We start from the raw sequence: 6,000 nt of genomic DNA, 5'->3' as shown, positions 1-6,000 counted from the left end.
ACAGTTTAAAATTTGGGAAAACATAAGGGGTATGAACTCACCTCGAATGTGTGTGCTCGGTTAAGTCGCGAAGTGCTATCGATGATCCTCGGATTAGAATACGTAACGATAGTCATATGCTAATAATATTTATAAACAATATCATATTTAAATTAATAAGCTATTAATTTAAATAATAAATTAAGTGATGTTTAAATAATAATTAAAGTCTTAGACAACACTTTAATTATGTAAGGAATACTTACAAATTCATTGGGAATTAATCGGGATAGTTCTAGGCGTTTTCGATGTGAAAGTGGGTCCAAAAGAAGAGTTTTTGGTTCTGACCGAAATTAGTCTTCGGTCCGGAAGGGTTCTCGGTCAGGAGGGATTTCGGTCTAGTGGTTCTCGGTCAGGAGGGATTTCAGTCAGCTTGAAGATTTGAAGACTGTTATTGGTGTTCTTTTGTGAAAATTATGAAGATTTGAAGGGTTTTTCTTGAAGTTTTGAAGATTCTTGCATGACACTCGAGAGAAAATGGGTGCGTTTCGGTTGGACAATTGAGAAATGACTTATGTTTATGATTTAAATCAAATATATCGAGAGGGTTGTAACATCCCGATTCCAAGTATACCTTGAGAACCCTGATCTTTGGAGTTGTTGTCTAATTTGGTCCTTATTTCATCAAGAGTGAAAAACGAGTACGCAGGGCGTACCTGAGGTGTACGCTTAGCATACTCATCAGCGTGCTTGTAACGTGGAGGCTACCTAGTACGTTGGGCGTACCCATGGGTACGCTATGTGTACTAGGCCCATAATGCAAACCCTAATTTAGGGTGATTCCTCTATTTAAGGGATATGATGGCCTCATTCCTGGCCACCATCCCTAGATAGAAAAACCTAAGAGTGCCCTAACCTTGTTCTAGAGCTTGTGTGTGTGTGTGCTTGAGCCTTGAGAGTTTTTGTGTGGTTTTGAAGAGAAGAGGAAGTCTTGAAGAAGAAGGAGTTGGAGTCCAAACTTCTAGATCCGAGAAAATCTGAGTAGGGAGCTTCTTGTTGAGGTATAAAGTTTCATACTTTGCCTCTCTTTTGTTATCAGCATCTTATTTGAGTATTTTAGGGTTTTGTCCCAAAAAGGTGGAGACTTGTTGAGATCTTGTACTCCAGAGACGAGGACCGACCCCTTTTGAGCATGTGAGTAGTGTATTGTCATAAAAATCCAATCTTGGATGTTGAAATCACTCCATGCATGAGTTATGAGCTCCCTTGTGGCAAAACATTGTATATTTTGGAGTTGTTGAAGTCACTGACTTTATGGTTTAAGAGCTATTAAAGAGTCTGGATCTATGAGATGAGCCAAGGTTTTAATCGTTTAAGACCAAAAGAGTGAGAATAAGGAAACTGGAAGGTACGTTGGGTGTAAAATCTAGTATGCGCGGCGTACGGGTGCGCATCACCGATGCCTACATGGCAGCCGAGTACGCGCAGCGTAGGGATCGAGTACTCGTAACGTACTCCCTGCCTTTGACATTTGTTGACTTTTAGGGTTTGGTTAAGTTATGAGCTATTGAGCATATTGAGGGGTAAAATGGTCTTTTACCCTTCTATGAGTATAAAAGGGTGAGTATAGCTTCTCGAGGACCAATATTAATTAGGGATAATTATTATGTGATAGGCGGAGGCCAGAATGGTGGGTAGAGTGCGGGATTTCCATATATGAGGTTTTCACTGTTAGCTTACGAGGTGAGTCTTCTCACTATACTTACCTTAAGTGGTAATTTATGTGTGACCAGAGGGTCTTATGTGTATGTGTTGTGTATTGAGATATCATGTTATTATTCTGTGATATGCTTGATGTGTATTGTATTGAGTTACTGATTTGTGGGACCGGAGGGTCCCACTGAGACACATCGACCGGAGGGTCCTACAGAGTATATTCTGGAGTGGCAATTGTGTTGTATGTCAAATTTTGGGTAATTCACTAAGCTTTATGCTTATTGTGTTATGTGTTATGTGTTATGTCTTTCATGTAGTTTTGAGGATCGCGGCAAGGCACGGACATGATTGTACACACTGGCGAGAGATTGTTTTTATGATTATGGGATTGTGTTTTCTTTGTTGACATTTAGGACATGTGATTTTGAGAATTATTAAATGAGTTATATTATGTTTTTAAAATGAGAAAAATTGTTTGAAAATTTACGTCGTTACAGGGTTCTTGGTCAGAAGGGAGTTTTCGTTCTGAAGAGTAGGATCTTTCGCATGTTCTCGGTTCCTAATTTGGCCCTAAAATTGTATTTTTAGCCCAGATGTTTATATCTGAAACATTAAAATACTTATATAAAAACGTTATTTAAATATTTTAAATCACATTTAACCTTCATAGTCTTAACAAAATAAACAAAAATCGAATTTTATTTAGAGGGTTTGACTTTTAATGACTTGAAAAATAATGGTTGTTACAATATCTCCTACCTGAAACTCCAGGTCTGAACGGCGCTTGTCGGCGTAACTTTTCTGCCAACTCTGAGCAGTCTGAAGCCTGCTCCGGATCTGTTGGGTCCTCTCCATCGTCTTGAGTACCACTCCGGTACTCCCTATGACCCTCTGCCCAACCTCACCCTAGCATATTGAAGCTCTGCACTTCCTCCCATATAACATCTCGAAGGGAGGATGGTCGATGCTCGTGTGGTAGCTATTATTGTAGGAAAACTCTGCTAAGGGAAGGTAGGTATCCCAGCTACCATCGAAGTCTAATATGCATGCTCGCAACATGTCCTCCAAGGTCTAGATGGTCCGCTCACTCTGACCGTCCGTCTGGGGGTGAAAATCCATGCTAAAATACAGACGAGTACCCAACTCGCCATGAAACTTCTTCTAGAATCTGGAAGTAAATCGCTCGCCTCGGTCAGAAATCACGGAAACTGGCACTCTTTGTGGAGCTACTACCTCCCTGATGTAGATGTCGGCCAGCTTTTCGGCCGAAATTCTCTCCTGGATCGGGAGGAAATAGGCACTCTTGGTCAACTGATCCACGATGACCCAAATCGAATCCACTCTCCGTGCGGTCCTGGGAAGCTTCGTGATGAAATCCATAATAATATCCTCCAATTTCCACATAGGGATATCCAATGGATGCGTATTGTCGTGAGGCCTCTGGTTCTCGGCCTTGACCTTCCTGCAGGTCAAGCACCTCTTAACGTACCAGGCTACATCTCGCTTCATGCAGGGCTACCAGTAATTAGGATGAAGATATTTATACATCTTCGTCGCCCAGGGATTGATGGAAAATCTGGACTTGAGCGCCTCCTCCATCAGGATCTAGCACACACCACCTGCATATGGAACCCACACTCTGCGGTTTAGTGTCAACAGCCTGTGGCTATCATAGTCGAAGGAGGGGATCTGACCCACTATATGCTCATTCTTCCGGTGTTCCTCCTTCTGGGCCTCCTGGATCTTCTCTAGTAGCGGAGTCACTATTGTCATCCTCAAACCGATATCTCTAATCGAGGTTGCGAATGCCTTGTGGCTATGTGTGTCAGTCACAACATTGTTCTTCCCTGGGTGGTAGAGGATCTCATATTCGTAATCCTTCACCACCTCTAGCCACCAACACTGCCTCATGTTCAGATTTGGCTGATCCATGAGGTACCTTAATCTCTTGTGGTCTATGTAAATGGTACAATGGACCCCATAGAGGTAATGTCTCCAAATCTTTAGGGCGAAAACAACTGCCCCCCAACTCTAGATCGTGCGTCGGGTAGTTCGCCTCGTGAGGCTTCAGCTGCCTCGAGGCATAGGCGATGACATGTCCTCTCTGCCTTAACATTGCGCCCAAACCCGAAATGGACGTATCGCGATATATTACAAAATCCTCTACGCCCTCTGGCCGGGCTAAGATCGGCGCCTCGCACAACCTCTGCCTCAATGTCTCGAACGCCGCCTGCTGCTTAGGCCCCCAGCGAAATACAAGGGCCTTCTTCGTCAGCCGGGTCAAGGGTACTGCTATCTTGGAGAAGTCATGTATGAATCTCCGGTAATAGTCTGCTAACCCGAGGAAACTCCAAATCTCAGATGGAGACTTCGGAACCTCTCATCTCATCACGACCTCCACTTTTGTCGTGTCGACCAAAATATCGTTCTGGTTGACAAGGTGCCCCAAACACCGCACCTCGCGCAGCCAGAACTCGCTCTTGGAGAACTTGGCATACAATCTCTCCCTCCTCAGGGTATCCAACACCTTTCGTAAGTGCTCCTCATGCTGCTCCTGTGTCTTTGAGTAAACCAATATGTCATCAATAAAGACGATAAAGGACCGATCCAACATCAGTCTGCATACGCAGTTCATGAGGTTCATGAAGGCGGCAGGGGGATTGGTGAGCCTAAAGGGCATCACCACGAACTCATAGTGGCCATAGCGAGTCCGGAAAGCAGTCTTTTGTACGTCCTCATCTCTGACTCGCATCAGGTGGTAGCCTAAACGCAAATCTATCTTGGAAAATCAAGATGCCCCCTGTAGTTGGTCAAAGAGATCATCAATCCTCGGGAGTGGGTAACGGTTCTTCATCATTACCTTGTTCAACTCTCGGTAGTCTACACATATACGATGCGACTCGTCCTTCTTCTTCACAAACAAGATCGGGGCTCCCCAAGGTGAACTACTCGACCTAATGAATCCCTTGTCTAACAGCTCCTGCAGTTGTGTAGACAACTCCTGCATCTCAGAAGGAGCCAACCGATATGGTGCCTTGGCTATCGAAGCCGCACCAGGGACTAGGTCGATCCTAAACTCCACCTGTCTCTCCGGAGGTATCCCAGGCAACTCCTGTGGAAATACGTCTGGGTAGTCTCGCACCACTGGCACATTGCTCACAGTTGCCTCACCCACCTCCCGAGTATCCATAACGTAGGCGAGATACCCTGCACAACCCTACTGAAGGTAGCGTCTAGCCCTTGCTGCTGAGGACAAAGTTGGTCGTCGATGCGGCCTCTCGCCCTAAATCACATCCTTTCCCCACTTGGGGTCCTGAAACGCACCAGTTGTTGTGTACAATCGATCACCGTCCCATTAGGGCTTAACCAATCCATATCAATGATGACCTTGTTCCCACGCAAAGGAATGGGAACCAAATCCACGAGGTACCGTTCGTCATACATCCTCAGAACACAATCTCTGTAGACCTCCAATGCACGTACAGATCGTTCATTAGTAATGTCGACCTCTAAAGGGCAATCCAACATGACCGAAGACTCAGAAAACCTCTTGCTAAGTGCAAGAGTGACTAATGATCGGGTAGCCCTTGAGTCGAATAACACCTGGACTGAGATACCGTTCACATGGAACGATCCTAAGCAAAACACAAAAAATAGAACATAAATATCATAACCGGCATGTAATAAGAGTTAGGGAGAAGAAAACATACCTGTCACCACATCCGATGCGACATGTGACTCCTCAGCGGTCAGCTGGAAAGCTCGGTGCCTTACCACTGGAGCATCTGTCAAGCCCTGTCGGCCATCCGTGATCCGTAGGGTCGCTGGAGCTGGCGCCACCACTGGTGATGTTGGTACCAATCTTGGGCAGTTGGCCTTTTTATAGCCCTTCTAATTGCAATGAAAGCAAATCAGGTCTAATGTTTGAAAGGTGGGGGCAGGGGCAGTGCAATCCCTGCCAAAGTGCCCAGTCTTTCCGCACTTATAGCACCCTGATCCCCCAGCTCGGCAAACTCCCTCATGTGACCTGTCGTATTTCCCACAGCGGCCCCGACCCTGCTGGCCCTTCGACCTAGAGTTGAATCCCTTGGGTTTCTTCCTTAAAACCCCAGTATCTTGCTTAGTCTCCGCCTTCCTCTTTCTGGTGTGCTCTATGTTAATCTCCCTCTCCTTCGCCCTCGCTATCATGTCATCCAAAGTCGGGCATGTCGAGTATCTGACATGTTTGTGGATGTCATCCCTCAACATGTCATGGTACCGGTTCTTCCTCATCTCCCCATCCCCCGCGTACTAGGGCACCAGTAA

Source organism: Lactuca serriola, chromosome 4 (assembly GCF_051521515.1).
Source record: "Lactuca serriola cultivar US96UC23 chromosome 4, Lser_US96UC23_V15, whole genome shotgun sequence".
In the NCBI taxonomy this organism is placed as follows: domain Eukaryota; kingdom Viridiplantae; phylum Streptophyta; class Magnoliopsida; order Asterales; family Asteraceae; genus Lactuca; species Lactuca serriola.
This window is presented reverse-complemented; position numbering follows the sequence as displayed.